This window comes from Dermochelys coriacea, chromosome 3 (assembly GCF_009764565.3).
Source record: "Dermochelys coriacea isolate rDerCor1 chromosome 3, rDerCor1.pri.v4, whole genome shotgun sequence".
Classification (NCBI taxonomy): Eukaryota; Metazoa; Chordata; order Testudines; family Dermochelyidae; genus Dermochelys; species Dermochelys coriacea.
In genome coordinates, this window is record NC_050070.1 from 205,765,720 (window position 1) to 205,785,694 (window position 19,975).

Below are 19,975 nucleotides of genomic sequence, written 5' to 3' on the forward strand. Positions count from 1 at the left end.
CATGCTGGGGAACAGCTGTCGAGGGGTCCCTGAAAATTTTAAAATCAAAATGGGGTCCTCTGGTTGCTAAAGTTTGAGAGCCGCTGCTCTAGGAGACATACCTGGGTACAAGAAGCCACAAAGAACTCTGCAGATCCCAGAAAAGGACCTGGGGCAGGCCAAGGTAGGAAGATATCCCCAGAGACAGGAAGGAGTCTGGGATTCAGAAAAGAAGGTGGGCCTGGGCACCTCAACTGGCCCCCAAGGAAGGTGATGTGAAACTCCTCCTGACAGCTGATTCACAAGAAGTGGGAGACTTCTGGTGTGGCTGTCAGCAGAGGGTACCAGAGGAGAGCCCATTGCACCACGCCTGGCTATGAGGAGGCACATTGGCCGGTGAGTCACACTCTGTTAAAGTCTTTTTTCCCTCAGTGCTCTCTTACCATGTTACAGCTTGCATTATATGCACACAACCTGGTGGTTGGGTATCATGGCTTCAGAATTTTTGACCCATGTTGTTTGTATGTATGTTTAACTCATCCTGAGTCTCTGAGGTTTCTCTATTTAGGCCTCCAGCCTTTCCTTCTCTGGGGAGTAATCCCATGATTCCCCCACTCGCAGACCAGCCCCTAGGGTACAGCCCCCTGTGTACCAACAGTGATTTGGTTTGACTGGGTTCAGAGCCTGCACGTCTTCCCTTCAGGTATGAGTAATGGTTAATACAGGGAGTAGAGAGCTTTCTTTTAGCAAAGCACTGTTTAATCTTAACAGCAGGAGCGCCACAAAACATAGAATAGGACTTTAGAACAATAAGAGTCTACACATGTCTATCTTACCTAAAGGTTACCATTCCCCTAGAAGTTTAAGAAGGTCCAATGACTTCAGGAAACCAAGCCAGTGCGTGAACAGTCCCTGACCACTGCCACCACCTCTGGACACGGAGAGAGTTTGTGAACTGTTTATGGTCCTTTTTGATCTGTTTGTTCCCAGGCTTGGCAAAACAGCTGTATAGCTTTGACTGGAGCCTGCAAGTAGCATTTTCACAGCTAATATCTCAGATATCATTGCTTAACCTCCTGACAAGTTTACCCGGAGGTGCTTTATCTGGATCCATAGTGTTGCCTTCCTGCTTGTTTCCTAACAATTCTGTTATTAAACTAAAACATAACAATGGCCATACTGGGTCAGACTAATGGTCCATCTAGCCCAGTATCCTGTCTGTGACAGTGGCCAATGCCAAATGCTTCAGAGGGCATGAACAGAACAAGGCAATTTTAAGTGATCCATCCCCTGTTGTCCAATCCCAGATTCTGGCAGTCAGAGGTTTAGGGACATCCAGAGCATGGGGTTGCATCCCTAGCCATATTGGCTAGTAGCCATTGATGGACGCTATCCTCCATTAATGTGTCAAATTCTCTGTTGAACCCAGTTATATTGTTGGCCTTCACAACATCCCCTGGCAATGAGTTACACAGGCTGACTGTGCATTGTGCGAAGAAGTACTTCCTTATATTTGTTTTAAATTTGTCTGTTAACTTCATTGGGTTACGCCAAGTTCTTGTGTTATGTGATGTGGTAAATAACACTTTCCTGTTCACTTCCTCCGCACCATTCATGATTTTATGGATGTCTATCATAGCCACGCCTTAGCTGTCTCTTTTCTGAACTGAACAGCTCCAGTCTTTTTAATCTCCTTGTATGGAAGCTAATTTTTGTTCCCTTTCTCTGCACCTTTTCCAATTCTAATATATCTTTTTTGAGATGAGGAGACAGAACTGCATGCAGTATTAAAGGTGTGAACATACCATGGATGTATATAGTGGTATTATATATTCTGTCTTGTCTTTCCCTTTCCTCATGGTTCCTAACATTGTTAGCTTTCTTTGCTAACTGCTGCTGCACATTGAGCAGATATTTTCAGGGAACTATCATGATGACTCCAAGATCTTTCTTGAATGGTAACAGCTAATTCAGACCCCAGCATTTTGTATGTAGAGTTGGGATTATTTTTTCCAACGTGTGTTACTTTGCACTTATCAACACTGAATTTAATCTGCCATTTTGTTGCCCAGTAACACAGTTTTGTGAGAGCTCTTTGTAACTCTTCATGGTTAGCTTTGGACTTCACTGTCTTATGTACTTTTGTATCAACTTCAGATTTTGCCACCTCACTGTTTACCCCTTTTTTTCCAATTCATTTATGAATATGTTGCACAGCACTGGTCCCAATATGGATCCTGGGGGGACACTGCTATTTACCCCTCTCTCTGTTGTGAAAACTGACCATTTATTTCTACCCTTTGTTTCCTGTCTTTTAGCTAGTTACTGATCCATAGCAGAATCTTCCCTCCTATTCCATGACTGCTTACTTTGCATAAGAGTCTTTAGTGCGGGACCTGCTCAAAGGCTTTCTGAAGCTACCATATGCATACAGTGAACTAACCCAGTATAACCATATAGTAAAAATTCCAATGACCCAGTCCTGGAAGTGCCAGTCCACTCCCTGCTTCATGGAGATATGCTGGTTTACACCAACACACAGTTCTCTTCCTATTTCTTTCACCCCAGCCACAAGAAATTACTTTTGTATTTAAAAGGGTTGATCTGGTCTCCAGAGACTAGATCCCCAGCTGCACACAAGGCAAGCCCATATTTAAGAGAGCATCAACAGAATAATTTAAACTCTTTGTCGCCTTGAAAATAGCACATTTAGCATCACACCACGATACCAGAAGAGCATAGTAATGGAAGTCCTGGAGAACAATGAGCAAATGTTAGCTCACTAATGAAATGTGAATCTGATTAACACATCTTTGTTAGGTTCAGTTAAAAAGCAATTTGTGTTAAGAGGTATATGTCAAGGTGACAGATAATTAGTTAAATGTTTTTCTCTCTAGTGATTTGTTTTCCTTTAAATTAACAGACCGTGTATTGTTTTCCCCTTTTAACTGGAGGTTTTAAATCACTCTCATTTGTCTTTAATGGAGTAGTTTTATGGCCCGATCTCACAACCTGAAACATGGCCATTTTCTTGTCTTCTGTTTGTTAAAGTTTTAAAGATGAAAGCAAGACTTGTATTCGTTAGTGTTCTGCAAGTTAAGACTGTCCTGACTCCTGATGCCTGGAAAGGCCAGCATCTGGTTTGGGGATGGAGGCAAAGAGGCTGAATGAGATCCCTGGTGTGAAGATGTATGATAATATAATGGTGCTACTCCATCATGATAATTAAGGTTGAGACTAAGGCTTGGGAGTCAGGTGCCTAAATACCATTGAGAATCTGGGACTAGCTTTCTGTTTAACTCTTTTCTAAGTACTCTAAATCCTGGCATACTCAGTCTTGAAAATTATTGTGCTTTGTGAGGGTCTGAGATGGGGTTAGTGGTCCAAGTTTGAAATTGTTTAATCAAGGGTTTCTGAGATGCATACAGCACCCCTGTAACAGGGCAACCTGCGTTCAGGGCCAGGAGGCCTGGGGCCAGTGATCCTACTCGGCTACACCTGTCCTGGCATACTGGACTTAAGAGGAAAGTCTAGCAGCTGTGGGGTGACTAGGGAGGAGAGTTGACAGGCTGATCTTACTTCAGGGTAAGAAGCCTGATTTGAGGGCCAGGAGGACTGTGGCAGACCAGGGTCCTTTTGTAGGAGGTGTTATGTTCCCCTCTGGTGTGATCTGCTAGGTCACTCCAATCCTTGACTTTGGGAGCCAGCCTTACCTTGCTTTGCTATGAGAACCCACGCTCCTGGACTGTTCACACACAGCCTCTGGCATGTAAGCTGCAACATGGATTGTGCAACTGAATGACACTAGCCAATATCTCTGGTCCCAGATGCAACCCTAGGAACCTCCATCTTGCAGTGTCCAGTTATGTCTGCTGGACGCTGCAAGGTTATATGAGTATGTCAATTTAACAAAGACATTGATATGTACCAGGCTTGTTCTCCCAAGGGGAGTCTGACATGCTTCAAACCAAACGCACTGCTCCAAGTAGAATAAATAAACAGATTTTTTTAATTATAAAGGTAGATTTTAAGTGATGATAAGTCAAAACATAACTCAGATTTGATCAAATGAAATAAAAGCAAAACGCATTCTAAGCTGACTGTAACACTTTCAATACCCTTAGAAACATAGATGCTTCTTACCACAGGCTGGCTGGTTGCTCTTCAGCCAGGCTCTCCCCTTTGATCAGCGCTTCAGTTGCTTGGTGTGGTGTCTGTAGATGTGGGGGGAAGAGATAGAGAGAGCATGGCAAACATCTCTCCCTTTTATCATGTTGTTTCTTCCCTCTTGGCTTTAGCCCCCCCCCCCCTTCAGAGTCAGGTGAGCATTACCTTATCACAGTTCCATACTGACCAAAGGAACGGGAGTGACTCATTCAAACAGATCTTTTTGTTGCTGCCTAGGCCAGCGTCCTTTGTTCCTGTGAGGCTGGGCTGGGTTTGTCTGCCTTGATGAGGTGTGCTATGAGTAGGACTGCTGTGAGGGGAACCCATGGCTCTGCTGCTCTGGATCCCCTGGTGGTGGTGGTGGTGGGTGGGGGGGAGGGTGAAGTTTCTGCAGTCTCAGCAGGTTGCAGCACTAGCTCCTCCCTTGGCATCTCTGATGCATTTCTTGGGTGCTGATTTTTGTCTGCTACCCCTCGATGGAACTGGGGCTTCTCAGGCCACCTGCCCTAAGCCTCCAGGTCCAGTGCTGAGCCCTGAGATACCTCCATTACTTAAACCCACCCGTCTCCCAGAACTCCACCCCAAAGATGTGGAGCTTCTGGTTACAATTTAACTCTCTTAGGGGCACGCAGTCATTGTGAACCAGTCAACACACACCTTACGCCCTGTTATACTTAATCATGTCTAGCATAGGAGATTACAGATCATACTAAATGCATGTCCCTGCCTCACTACTCCAAGGCATTCCTTGGAGACTGGTGTCTCAGACTGGTGTCTGAGTCCCTTGTATTGTCCAATGTCCTTGGGATCATCTGGGCTCAGGAAAGCCCCCCCCCCCACTCTCCATTCCATCAGGGTGCTACATGCCATGTGATCTCTCTCTCCTGGAATCCCTTACCCAGCTTCTGTGATCTTGCTCTCTCTTGCCTCTTCCTGCCTTACTTCTCTGTTATGTGTGTTTCTTTTATTTAAATCGCTCCTGGTCTCTTGTTCTACTCCTAGTAAGTTTCTACTACTCTTACATTCTCCCCTCCTTTCAGAGGAATCGGCTAAACAGCTTTTCTAAGGCAGCAGTTTACCCACTGACCCAGGTGTTTGCACCCGAATAGGGCGGTTATGTCCGGAACACCTTCTGTTGTATCTGTCTGGTGTAGCCTGCTCCAGAGCTTGTCAGCAACAGTGGAGTCACATACATACAGGCATAGTACAGCAGTTTTTCATAAAATAACTTCACAATATCAATCAGAATTCATAAACTGTACAGACATAACCCCAGTTCACCTCAGAGTGGGCCTGGAATGGATTGTTGAACGACTCAGACCCCAGGTATCTGTTGGTGGGTGTTGACTGTTGCAGCTGTTGGCTTCAAGGGGGCTGGGCTGAACATTCCTTTATTTTTGTGCTTTTGTTGTCCCTTAGCTAAAAGACTCTGTTACACAGAGAAAGTCACTTGGACACGTGCAGAAGGATTGGGTTCCACTGTATGCCAGAGTGTTTCTATGTAGCCCCCCTCACAGAATAACTGGATGGCTCAGGGTGACATCCTGTGGCCACTGAATTAGAGTGCCCTGTTGAAATGTGAGTTCAAATTGGGCCCTTGGCAGCTTTCTAAAACCATGTGTTGTGCATATTATTGCCCTTTCTCAAGGGGTCCTCTGGAAGTCTTGCCCTGATAGTAAAGATTCTGGTTTTAAAAGCTGATATTTCAAGCTGCTCTAAGAGTCACACTCTGAATTTTACATCAGAAATATTGTATGGGAAAATAGAATTAATTTAATATAAGGAAGATGAAAGACTTTAGTAAGCTTTAGGGTAATGCGATCATACTGCATGTTCCTCACCCATTTCCTGAACAATGGCACTGAGTGTGATCAAAGAAAAGCAAGAAACTGCAACTTTCGTCAGTAGCAGCATTTCATAGTGAAGCTGAGCATCAGGAATGAACTCTCAATAGAGAACCCTATTCTAAGGACTGACACGTGGTTGACATTGACTAAGGCAGCACCAGGATATATTGTCAGAAAAACCAGTAACTTATGTTTTAGAATGAAAAACAAACATAAAACAAATTTGAGCTCTCTACAATAATTCGTCCAATCTGCACAAACTAAGGGATCACATCTATCATAGAATCATAGAAGATTAGTGTTGGAAGAGACCACAGGAGCTCAACCCCCTGCTCAAAGGAGGACCAACACCAACCAAATTATCCCAGCCAGAGCTTTGTCAAGTCAGGCTTTAAAAACCTCTAAGGATGGAGATTCCACCACCTCCCTAGGTAACCCATTCCAGTGCTTCACCACCCTTCTAGTGAAATAGTGTTTCCTAATATCCAACCTAGATCTCCCCCAATGCAACTTGAGACCATTGCTGCTTGTTCTGTCATCTGCCACCACTGAGAACAGCCGAGCTCCATCTTCTTTGGAACCCCCCTTCAGGTAGTTGAAGGCTGCTATAAAATCCCCCCTCACTCTTCTCTTCTGAAAACTAAATAATCCACTTCACTGCCTCTCGGAGAGCAGGGTTTGCTTTTAACGATGGCCTCCCTGTCTCTTCCTGCTCCCTTGCCCAAGTGGGGAAGAAGCAGGCATTTCTCATCCTGACTCAACATGTTCCTGTTGGGGCATGTAATCCAAGCCACAGTCCAGTCCAACTAAGGCAGTAATTCTCAAACTTTTGTACTGGTGACCCCTTTCACATAGGAAGCCTCTGAGTGTGATCCCCCCATAAATTAAAAACACTTTTTTATACATTTAACACCATTATAAATGCTGGAGGAAAAGTGGGGTTTGGGGTGGAAGCTGACAGCTCATGACCCCCCCAAGTAATACCCTCGCAACCCCCTGAGGGGTCCTGACCCTCAGTTTGAGAACCCCTGAACTAAGGCACCTGACTTCAGAGATGAGGAATAGAAAAGTAAGTCATATTAATATTTCTGTTTATAAACTGCCTAAAACATTTCTGAAATAAAGTAGCGGGTAGCATGCACAGAATAGACTTATAGATTCCAAGGCCAGAAGGGACCATTGTGATCATCTAGTCTGACTTCCAGTATAGCACAGGCCAGAGAACTTCCCCAAAATAGTTCCTAGAGCAGCTCTTCAAGGAAAGCATCTAATCTTGATTTAAAAATTGTCAGTGATGGAGAGTCCATCACTGTCCTTGGTAAATTGTTCCAATGGGTACTTACACTCACCATTTAAAAATGATGCCTTATTTCCAGTCTGAGGCTGGTTTAGTGAAATATAAAGGCTTTATTGGCACTTATTTAAGATGGCCTACCGAACCCACTTTGCTATACCACGTGTGAATAATGCAGACATACCAATAAAACCTTTACATCATATCATCATGAGGTAGCTGTAATTTACAGCTGGGGCTACATTGGAGCCCAGCCCCATTAGCAGAAGCTGCTCAGTTGTACTTGAGGATGACCTGTTCTGGTCATCCCCTCTGAAGCACTTGGTACTGGCCACTGTTGGAAGAGAGAATACTGAGCTATATGGACCTTTAGTCTGACCCACTATAGTTGTTCTTGTGCCTCCCGCAGACTATTCTGGCCACATCTGCCCCCCCACCCCACCCAATGCCCTTTTGGAGCATCCCTGGATTCTTGTGACCCTTTGCACCCAGTGAGGGAACTGAAGGTACTTTGTGCCACCCAATCTCCCTGTGTATTTTCCAATGCCTGAGGCTTTTGCTTGAATCAAGCCCTACCAGTGTTTGAAGTGTAAACAACAACATAGTATTTGGTTGCATTAATACCCCAACACAGCTCTCTTAAGAGTGCCCTATTTATGGAGAAAGCGAAAGCCAAACTGTATGGAAAGGCTTGTTCTTAAAGTTTTGCTAATGAAGCAAAATGCAATAAAATAAGTTGGATATGTTTGTGAAATATTGCATGTGTGGATCTTAGAATGAACTAAGGAACACACTTTGTCTGAACTACGCAATCCTTGTATTCAAATTGCATTGGGTGCTATAGGTCGTTTTCAATGTCTCCATTGCATTAGTTGAAGTCAATGAGACTGGGTGTGGAAAAATTTGGCAGACCAAAAAGGTGCGGGAGGGAACATGGTAACTGCCATACAGTTTCAGATGAGTAATCAGTCCAGTATCCTGTCTCCCCTGGAAGCCAGTGGTATCTGTTTTGAATGAAGGTCCAAAAAACACTGCAGCAGGCAGTTATGGAATAATTTGCCCCAGGGAAAGTTTGTTCCTAACCCCCATCAGTGAAAGAAGTGTGTTAAGAAACCCAACCACAGACATTGTCTTAAAGTTACACACACTCTTCAGCAAGTCTGGGCTTATGGGGTTTTATTGCACTTATGCCATTAACCCTCTCCTGCCTCTGAGACACAGGAGGTTTAGTTACTGTGTGAAAGCCACTTGGAGACCTTGGATGCAAAGTGCTTATAGCACTAAGCACTATGATGTGTGTCCCTCTGCCCACACAAAGCTGGGGTTTCAAGCACACAAACAGCTAAACAGGCAAGTATTTGGAGCGAAGGGATTCAACAGCTGCCTTTGGAATGTAGTCCTTTAAGCATGCAGCTCTCTAGCTTCCTATGTTAGTGTTTAGCAGGCTTCACATCCTCTTCCTCCTCCTGCCCTTCCGTTGTCCGGCTCCAGCTCCATTCTCTGCCTTCTTCCTTCCAGGCCTCAGGTGAGACACTCACGTTTCCCTTTGTCCCATTTTCCTCCATAGCTGTGGTCCCCCTACTGCTCAGGGGACAGCCAGGTGCTGAAGGGAAATGCGGCTGTCCTTTAAGGACACAGAGGGTTCCCTACCATTCCTACTACCCCAGCCTCCCACTTCCAGCCCCCCAACTTCCTCATGGCTCCAGCGCTTGCCACACCTCCCAACCAGCTACTCCTGCCCCTCAACTTTCCTGCTGCTGCAGAGCCCTGATTGCCTCTGTTCCTTCAGCTCCCTCCAGTCCCTCCCCACACCCAGTCTCTGCCCTCCTGTGCTGCTCCCCGCCCAACCCCTACTCCTCAACTCCCCCCAGTCCCTCCCCGCCTGCAATCTCTGCCCACTTGCGCTGCTCCCCGCCCCCATCCCTACCTGCCCTTGCCCCCACCCCGCCCTTGCCCTGCTCCCCGCTCCATCCCTACCCCCAACTCCCTATCTCTGCCCCTGCCCTGCTCCCCGCCCCATCCCTACCCCCAACTCCCCCAGTCCCTCCCCACCCCAATCTCTGCCCACCTGCACTGCTCCTTGCCCCCACCCCGCCCCCTCTGATTGCCTCTGTTCCTTCAGCTCCCTCCAGTCCCTCCCCACACCCAGTCTCTGCCCTCCTGTGCTGCTCCCCGCCCAACCCCTACTCCTCAACTCCCCCCAGTCCCTCCCCGCCTGCAATCTCTGCCCACTTGCGCTGCTCCCCGCCCCCATCCCTACCTGCCCTTGCCCCCACCCCACCCTTGCCCTGCTCCCCGCTCCATCCCTACCCCCAACTCCCTATCTCTGCCCCTGCCCTGCTCCCCGCCCCATCCCTACCCCCAACTCCCCCAGTCCCTCCCCACCCCAATCTCTGCCCACCTGCACTGCTCCTTGCCCCCACCCCGCCCCCTCGCTACCCCCAACTCCCCATCTCTGCCCCCTGCCCTGCTCCCCACCCCATCCCTACTCCTCAACTCCCCCCAGTCCCTCCCCGCCTGCAATCTCTGCCCACTTGCGCTGCTCCCCGCCCCATCCCTACCTGCCCTTGTCCCCACCCCACCCCCTGCCCTGCTCCCCGCCCCATCCCTACCCCCAACTCCCCATCTCTGCCCCCTGCCCTGCTCCCCGCCCCATCCCTACCCCCAATTCCCCCCAGTCTCTCCCCACCCCAATCTCTGCCCACCTGGCTGCTTCCCACCCCACATCCCTCCCCGCCCCCACCCCTGCGCTGCTCCCTATCCCCCAACTCCCCCCAGACCCTCCCCACCCACAATCTCTGCCCTCCTGCGCTGCTCCCCACCCAACCCCTACCCCTCAACTCCCCCCAGTCCCTCCCCGCCTGCAACCTCTGCCCACCTGCGCTGCTCCCCGCCCCCATCCCTACCCCCCAATCCCTCCGTGCCCTTGCCCCCACCCTGCCCCCTGCACTGCTCCCCGCCCCATCCCTCCCCTCAACTCCCCCAGTCCCTCCTCACCCCAATCTCTGCCCACTTGCGCTGCTTCCCACCCCCATCCCTACCCCCAATCCCTCCCCGCCCCCACCCCTGCACTGCTTCTTATCCCCCAACTCCCCCAGTCCCTCCCCACCCCAATCTCTGCCCACTTGTGCTGCTTCCCACCCCCCATCCCTACCCCCCAATCCCTCCCCGCCCCCACCCCTGCACTGCTTCCTATCCCCCAACTCCCCCCAGACCCTCTTCACCCCAATCTCTGCCCTCCTGCGCTGCTCCCCGCTCCCATCCCTACCCCCCAATCCCTCCCCGCCCCCACCCCTGCAATGCTTCCTATCCCCCAACTCCCCCCAGACCCTCCCCACCCCCAATCTCTGCCCCCCTGCGCTGCTCCCCGGCCCCGCGCGGCTCCCCACCCCCAATCTCTGCCCTCCTGCGCTGCTCCCCGCCCCCCAACTCTACCCCAGTCCCCTCGCGGTCAGGACTGTCCCTCCCCCCAGCAGGCGGGACGGCACATGGCCGCGGCGCAGCCCAGCCCCTGCCGGACCTTTCTGCCCCGCCCTCCCCGCGGGGGGCAGCTGAGGGGGCTCGGCGCAGGCGCCCTGCCCCAGGGGGTTCGCCGGCCCGCCGGCCGGCCCTCGGGCGTGGGGAGGGGGCGAGGGCGAGGGCGTGGGCGTGGGGAGGGAGCCCGGCCGGCGGCGGCGGCGGCGGCGGCGGCCACACAAAGCCCCGGCTCCTCCCTCGCCGCCCGGCTGCTCCCCGCCGCGGTGGGCAGGAGGCCGAGCCAGGTAAGGGGCCTCCGCGCGGGAGGGGAGGGGGCCCGCGCCCAGGCCCAGCGACGGTCCCCGCCTCGCTCCCTGGGGCCGCGGCGCGGCGGCCCCTCTCGGTGGCTTGCCCCTGCGCCGGCCGGCAGGAGACTCTGGGCCTGTGGGGGGGTGGGAGTTTCAAACCCGGCTCCGTGAGGTTAGGAGCCGCTCTGGGGCGCTTACGTGGCTCGGCGGCTTTTGAAATTCCCACCCTTTGGCCCCGGCAGCCCCCCGGCTCCTCCAGGCCGCCCTCCTGCGCGTCGCAGGTAACCTCAGCCGCCGCCGTGAGACGCAAGGCTGCCGTGGGGCCTAGGCTGGCAACAGGGCCGACCCCAGGCCTGGCATTCACGGCAAGGGCATGACCCAGCTGCACCTCGCTGGGCCTGGCAAGTGACCCGCACCCATACGCCGCTGAGGAAGGGCATTGCTATGGGGGCATTGACCCGGGGGGGGGGGATTCTTTCCTGACCCCCCCGCCCCCCACATATATATGGCGATCAGTAAGACTCGTCACATCTAGGTAGCTCGAAAACCTGACTAGGAAGTTGCTCTGATGAGCAATGCCAAGCAAAAAGAGGTGTCCGAGGGGTAGCTGCGTTAGTCCGTGTCAGCAAAAACAACGAGGAGTCCTTGTGGCGCCCCAGAGACTAACGCATTTATTTGGGCACAAGCTTCCGTGGGCTAAAACCCACGTTGAGGTGCCACAAGGACTCCTCGTTGTTTTAACTAAAATGTTAGAAGTCTTATCAAGTCCTGTTTTTAACCACCCTTGAAATTATCTTATCACTCTCCTATATTGGCTGCTTTCAGTGGTAGCCATGTTCCTCTGTATCAGCGTGAGGAAAACTGCTTGGTCGATTTTTCTCTTTAGTCGTTTTAAGAGGCAGAGCCTCACCCTATACAAAAACACACAACTTCAAAATGATTTACAATGACCATGTTTGCACATGTAACTGACATTGATTATCCCATGATCTCACCTTCGTTTGCCTTCTGTCGTTGGTCATGCATACTTGTCACTTTGTCTTAACTTAAGTCACAAACGCTTTGGGGCAGGGCCTGTGTCTTACTGTGTGTTTGTACAGTGCTTAGCACAATGGAGTCCTGTTCCTAACTGGGTCTTTTGAAGCTACAGCAATACAAATGATAAGCAGATTGACCAAAGGTAGTGTAAAATTACTTGGTCCAGTAGTCTGTGCCAGTGACTGTTAGTCTCTTTCAGAATGGAATGGGTGTTCCCATCTTCAAAAAGAAGACACACACACACACACACACACACACACACACACACACACACACACACACACACACACACACACACACACACACACAATCACCAATTTACCATCTTTAAATCTTTCCTTCAAACCTACCTATACTATGATATTTACAGATTGCTCCCATTTGGGATTGGCTAGGCAGGTGGAGAACTTTGACTTCTGATTTTCTGCAAAATTTGGTTTCTTATTGTTACCTCATCCTCCCAACACAGCCAGCCTCCACTTATCCGTTTTGCCCACCTGTTGCATCCTGTCTGAGGTGTAGATTATGAGCTCCTTGGGCAGGGATCATCTTCTAGTATATGGTGTGTAGCAAAATGGGGTTCTGATCATTGAGTGGGGAATTCCAGGCCTACAGTACAAACTTTTGCCAGCATAGCTATTTTAGTAAGGATAATCCCTGGCTAATGTAGCTGTGCAGGCAAAAGCCCCTGGTGTAGAGTTATACTGGTATAATTTATTTCACTTGGTAATTAGGGGTAGGGCACAGGAATAAACTATGCCAGCAAAAACACATTTTGCTAGTATAAACTTCATCCACGCTAGGGGCACTTTGCCAGTACTATTCAAGTCTTTTATAGGTTCTGTATACTGCACACATCACTGTACTGTCTGAGTGCCTAAAAAACAATTGCTCCTTAACAGGGGACAAATATATACTGGCATAGCTATACCAGGAAAGTGCTCCGAGTGTAAACCTGGACTGAGAAAAGGCCACCACTTCTTTAATATGCAAGATCTGTTATCTTGGAAATAATTAAATTCTCTCATAAATAGTAGACTCTACTTGGGACAGATTTTTTTGACTGCTACTTGATTATATGGGCAGGTAGGACTGTACTAGCTAGAAATATCTTTAATAACATGTTGTTTGTAGTGTAGTCATTATAGCAGCCCTATTGGTCCCAGCATACAAGAGACAAGATAGGTGAGGTAACCATCTGTTGGTCCAGTAAAAATATATTACCTCACTTCTGTGTCTCTCTCTGTCACATAACTAAGCAAGAAAAATGGGTCATGTTTCTTTCTGAATTGAATTTCTGATTTGGAGTAGTCCTCTTTTAGCTGTACAATATTAAATACAGAATGCATTTGATTTCACTAAGAAAAGGTGTTGCTAAATGCATTGATTTATCTTAAAAATAAAACTAAATGCTTACCAACATTAGCGGGGGGGGGGGGGGGGACGAGAAATGAATCTTGACTTTCCTCAAAATATGGAGGAACAGTTACGTAGATCAAAATCCTCAATCTTGCAACTTTCCCTGAGTCTACTCATCGAAGATTCTGTTTATAGCTTTCAATGCTCTCATCATAATTTTGTTGGGAATCTATCTGGCAACTTGTTCACATTTAATAAACCAATAAGAGATTATTTATGAGGTTGTGAGGAGAGCTGGTCAAAAATGTCAATTAATTCCCCCCTCCTCCCCCCCCCCCCCCAAATTTCCCAAGGAAGTTTTCTGGTTTTATCAAAAACTGAAATAAAAACTCAAAATTGTTCAATTTAAAGCAACCCAACTCTTTTAAGAACTGAACACCATACATTGTTACCAAAAGAAAATCAATTTCTGGCTTTTCATTGGAAAACTTCAAGAAAAAACAAACTTTTTCCTGTGAAAAGTTTTGTTTTGGTGATACTGCCATTTTTCATCTAAAAATGTTTAGATGAAAAAATTGCAACTAGCTTTTGATATGATCATTGTGAAATGAACTGGTGGATTTGTACAGCTAAATACCCACCTCCTTTTCCCCAAGGACCTTTGGTGTCCCATGGTGGTGTGGTTTTGAGGATTCCCCACATACATACTATTATTTTTAACATCCCTTCAGGCCCTGGGTTGCAGCTGTAGTCTTTCAGGATGAGGAGAATTGGACTGGTATTGGTATTCTACAGAATGTATTGTTCTGAGGATCATTGTTGAGTGAGAGAAGGTAGTTCCTTCTCTAGGTCCTAACTGTGATCTTTCTGCAGCATTTTTTTTGTGCCTTCTGACCCAGATGATAAGGATGGAAATGGGAACCCAGCTAGCATGTCTTGCCTGGAAATGGCAAGCATCCCTGATAGGTCAGTGAGTCAGTAACTCACATAAGTTGTGGAGCAAAGTAATCTAGCATTTAAAAATAGCCTCTAAAAGTGCTTGTATAAAGCAAACCAAAGTTACTGATTGATCAGGAGTTTGGAAGGGCAGAGTAAATATTCAAGTCCAAGCAAAAAACATTGAAAATTTCATATTGGTCTTATCTTTGAACATTAGAATTAGTGGACTGACTTGACTATGTGAAATGAGTTTGATGGTCTCAGTCCAACTCTTAGGGCACATCAAAAAACCAGTGCCATAATTACCACTAATTGGCACCTTTATTGGCAGTCTTTGCAGAGGGATAAGGCCCTATCTAAAGCTTATTAAAGTCATGGGAGACTTTCCATTGATTTTTTTTTTTTTTTTTAGTGGGCTTTGTATCAGGACCTGACTGGCATGGAAACTGAACTGTTGCCTCACCTCCTAGAGGTGGTAAGATTAGGTAATTTGCTAAGGAAACAAATGGATATAAAATAACTTAATATGACGTAGTAGCAGTGTGATGGATATGTGGTTTGTTCGTTTTGCTTTTGTTTTGAGGGCAGGGGGAGTATCTATCCAATATTTGTCTGAGTTTAGTTCACTGAAAACAAATGCCTCTGTGCTCACAGATGGTAGATAATAAGGTAAAACACTTTAAGCAATACAGTTGCTATTGAAACTGTGCTCTTGTATGCAACAGAATATCAGTGCTGAAAGACACTATTTATACATCCAGTTCTTACCCTGCTGTAATTACACAGTCCTATCTAAAGAGCTGAGTTTGTGTGAATGAATTCTGCCCCTGCTGCATAGAGTCTGAATGAGGATTGAGGGGGGAATGGAAATCTCTTCTTCAGTATAGAAGCAGGTTGTGAGGCTGCAACGCAGTTCATCTAGGAGTACTAGTCTAGCCTTTATGCTGGAATAGTGGCTGTTATTGCTTCATATCTCTGTTACGGGATCGAAGTGTCTCTGATGCTGTGACCCTTCTTTCAGCCTGGACCTCAAACTTCTCTTGTACTGCAGCCTGTTATGGGCTGGCACAGTGGGATCTCACCAAGATGCATAGCCTCTTCCCCTTCTGCGCCCCCACGCCCTTTGTAGCCTGACCACAGAGCTGAAATGGGTTGAAGGGTCGTAGTTTGCATCAAAAGTGAATCTCACTCTAAGGTTGTGTCTACTGTAGACCTCTTATTCTTAAAAGTTCCTATTCTTTCTACCACTGAGTCAGGTCTATCAGTGGTAGCAATGGTGGGAGCACTAATGCAGCCACTAGTGCCTTGTGTTACAACTACAATGTAATCTAATCCCCCACGCAGCAGTTCTAGACAAAACAGTGGTTAAAATACAGGTTGTCTGTCTACCTTTGCTGATTCTCCCACTCTTCAATCCATCCATGGACCCGAACCAGTTAGTGCAAAAATGAGAAGGCCATATGAAAAGAAGGCTAGTATAGACAGGGTGCTGGTAGGTAGCCTTTCAACTATTAAATGTTTCTTAAAGACAGGGTGGATTTGATTTAAATCACTAGTCAGGAAGACTCGATTTAATCATGGATTTCTACATAAAAGTGCATTCTGGAATATGCTGCTCAAACAGTTTCACTTTTGTTTCTACTGTCTGTCCCTCCCTTCTCCTCCTTGTCCAGATCTATTCCGCCCCCATCAATCTTCTATTCATTGAATTTTTTGAAACTTTGCACTTTCAGAAAGACGTAAAGGATTGACTCTGTGTACACAAATTTGCAAAGGGACAATAGAGTGAGGTCTGTTGTTTCTCACCTCCTATTTATTAATTTTAAAAACACTTTTGCTGTTAACAAACATTTTATCTCTCTGGAGATACAAATCCATAGTTTGAGAACTGCAAAACTAAGCATCTCTGATGGTATCTTCTAGACTGAGCACTGAGTCCCATTGGGTAGATAGAAAGATTAAAGGGCATAATCTATACAGAATCCCCTGGAACCCCATAAAATTGGGTCCCTAATCCGTGAACTGTTGGAACTCATTTACAAAACTTTTCTTAAACATTACATGAATATATTGTCTCATACTATAGAATTTATAATCCCTATTCCATGATGAGATATCTTGGAGCCTTTAATGTATCTTAATTAAAACTATCTTTAGATAGGTTTTTTTCCTCCAAAAGCATTTTTTTGATTAAAAAAAATCATTGATTTTTATCCACCCTGCTTAAAGACATTAATCAGGATAAAAGCAAAAGTAGGGAACAGTGTGAACTTTGCAAAGTTTCACAGCTTATTACAGTATTTGCACAATAACAATAGCAGAAAAGAACCTTTATTAGATCCAGATTAGGTGTTGGATTCTCCTTTTACATCAGTTTTACACTTATTTACACTTCAAAGGGAGTTACTTCTGATTTACACCGTTGTCAATGAGAGCTGAATCAGGTCCAAGTAGTTGATCTTCACAACTTGCTGTTGCCTCATTGTACTTGCATGTAAGCACATATATTATTCAGTGCTCTTACATTGAGCACATGCTGTACTTTTAAGTACAATTGAACATTAATTTTGCAGAGTCCCTGAAACTATACCCTCATTTAATCTAACCAATAGTATGGGGAAAAGATATTTAAATCTTACTTCAAAAATGGGTTGCTTTAAGTAAAGTGACAAACAATTGTGACATCCTCTTAATGCATTTTCATGAATGGATTTTTGTAATGTAGCCCTTTGTAAAGCCATTAAGGAGCCTGTCAGGAATACTTTGCATTCTGTGTCTAGTCATTTAAACAATAGCATAATCAAAATTCACTTCAGCATTTATTGTTGACATATGGAACACATTCCTCCATTTTTGATTGCATGCTGTTTATATGGACTTTACTGTTGCTTTGATCTTCCTGCAGAGTGTGCAGTTTGGAAACATGGTCCAGGTGTCACCATGCTGTTTGAAACTGAGGGCTTGTCTACACTGGCAGTTTACAATGCTGCAACTTCTTGCTCAAGGGTGTGAAAAAACACCCCCTGGGTGCAGCAAGTTCCAGCGCTGTAAAGCGCCAGTGTAGACAGTGCACCAGTGTTGGGAGCTGGGCTATTCCCCTCATGGAGATGGGTTTTTTTTTTTTTAGAGTGCTGGGAGAGCTCTATACTGGCAACATTAAAGCACACATGTTTTAACGTTGCCAGTATAGTCTAGCCCTGAGTCCTTCTAATCTTGCAGCTTTCTAAGAAGAATGTTAAATTAAGACCTGTGGGCCTGGATTTTATCAACTAGAGAAACTTGTCCAGTGAAAACAAGCAGGTTTGATAGAGGAGAGACATTCCTTTTTCCCCTTCCTTTTTAAGACTAAAATTTACATGTATCAAATTTTGAGGAAAAGAACTTTTGGAGTACTAAGCCTATTCTCCCTCTGGTAGGTGCTCTCTATGGGTATCCTTGGAAATAGCAGTCTCCTATCCTAAAACAGATATATGGATGGGATTTTCCAGAATATTCAGCATAGGTCTAATTCTGCTCCCCTTGGAGTCGATGGGAGTTTTACTGTTAAATAGGAGCAGAGGTTTTGAAAATCCCACAGTAATTTATATTCTTTTGCAATTTTTTTCCACAGATTGTACCAGAGTTCAAAAAACCCTTTAACTGAGCCTTTCCTGATATGTATAAATAAATAATACATACTATGGTGGCACCAAAGAACCTCAACCAGGTTGAGGCCCCATTGTGCTGGGTGCTGTACAAACACATAATAAATGACAGTTCCTGCCCCAAGGTACTTGCTGTCTAAAACACAAGACATAATAGGTGGGTGAGACAAAAACGTGGGTGGGATGGGAAGGAGGAGGAGGTAGCAGTAATGAAAGGGAACTTAATCCTTTCCTTCCTTAAACCTCAGAACTCGGGTGAGTGCAAAATGCCTTGCAACAATAGATTCTTTGGAGAACGTGTTTAAATACCCAGTTCGGGTTTAAAATCCAATTTTGCCCTTGGGCGATGATTATCTCCCTGAATTCAGAAAAGGTCTGCCCTGTGTAATTTTGTAAGCTATTTAAATACTGAGAGCCAGATCCTCAGATGTAAATCAGCCCAGTTTCATTGACATTAATGAAGCTATGCAAATTGACACCAGCTGTGGACTTGGCCTGCACTGCACACACTAATTTGAGGCCTGTTCAATTTTCAGAGCCTTTTCTCAAAGGAACCTCTCTTTGCTTCCCTTCGCGCCATCTCCAGAATATGCGTGTCTAGCATTGTGCTTAATCCCAGGTGTTGAGCCACAAGACAATGTGACCTCGCAAGTGCTTCGCAGAGAAGAATTGTCTTTCCTTACTTGTAAATGGTTCCCCTGCTTCTGCATTCTAAATTATTCTTAAAAAGAAAAGGAGTACTTGTGGCACCTTAGAGACTAACAAATTTATTAGAGCATAAGCTTTCGTGAGCTACAGCTCACCTAAATTATTCTTGTTACTTTTACTTTGTTTTTGGTCAACACAGAGTCCCTATGTTCAAATAATTAACTCTGGGGTTCTTTTCATTCTGTATTAGAGCCAAAATACATTTCAACACGAAAATAATCTATAGTCTCATTGGCTTTCCCTACCTGCATGACATTACATTTGCTGACATTCCCTTACCTTGCTTCATCTACCTGAACCTAACATCCTCTTTCAGCTAAACTCTTGCTTCCTTTGTTCCGTTAATGATTGACTCTGGGCATATGCCATATCTGATATTTAAATACCCAGGTAGAGACAAGTACCCAAGCTGCATCTTGCCAGACTTAAAATAGCAGATTCAACTGTATGCTTAGGAGTGCAAATATATGGAGAGACTTGGAAATCCCAGCTTGGCCAGTTGCTTTATGTTCCTCCAGGAGCTGAAGGGTATGGCAGGTTGGGTAATGAGTGGATGGAGCCTGGACTCAGCCAGCTAACATAGCAGAGCCAGTGCATAGGGGGAAAGTAATTTGTGTCATGTAATGGACTGGCATGGATTAAATTCCCCCATGGAGCAAAGAACAAAAGTGTGCCTCTCTCAGTCCCAGTTCAGCCTCATATCTGCTCCTGGGCAAACATAACTATGCTATGTCCTGCCTTTTACTGAGGATTCACAGACACTCCAAATTGAGTCATGTATTAGGTTTGACCTGATAATGATCGAGGGCCAGATTGCGATATGAATATTTCCACTGGCATTAATTTGACTGTCTGTGTATGGAACAGCTCATCAGTTTGAGCAAATGAGTTCAGTTTGGGATAAACATTATTATAAAAAACATCAAGTTCACGAGAATAAACACCCACTGCTTTTGGTGATTGGGCCCTTGCTGCATTCCTTACCCTGAGTTTATTTGGCCAATGATTTCTTGGGGGAAAAAGTTTAGATGTTGGCAACTGTGGGACATAGACAAGGAATAAAATTTTTATAATAAGCTGTTCTGGCAATGGTTGGGGATTTAAAAAAATCTGTTTTGCAATGTTCAGAGCAGTTAATGCAAGATGGAAAAACACTATGATTTAGACAGTTTAAATAGCTATCAAAAAGGAAGCCAAAATTCTTAGTGTGTTCATAAGGTCCACACCTGCTTGGCT

At 46.1% G+C, this 19,975-nt stretch overlaps 1 protein-coding gene across 10 annotated transcripts in view; it reads left to right on the plus strand.

Annotated features, from left to right (window-relative positions):
* The first annotated feature begins 358 nt into the window (after positions 1 to 358).
* The window catches only part of RIN2 (Ras and Rab interactor 2), a 122,998-nt gene continuing 103,381 nt past the window's right edge, over positions 359 to 19,975 (plus strand). For 5 of the 10 annotated variants that reach the window (XM_038396035.2, XM_038396034.2, XM_038396038.2 and 2 more), the window contains exon 1: positions 10,916 to 11,048. The gene's annotated coding sequence lies outside the window, so the exon portion shown is untranslated. Of the gene's footprint in view, positions 376 to 10,869; positions 11,049 to 14,799; positions 14,873 to 19,975 lie in introns of those variants that run through there. The other 5 variants (XM_038396029.2, XM_043512155.1, XM_038396030.2 and 2 more) reach the window with 5 other exon arrangements.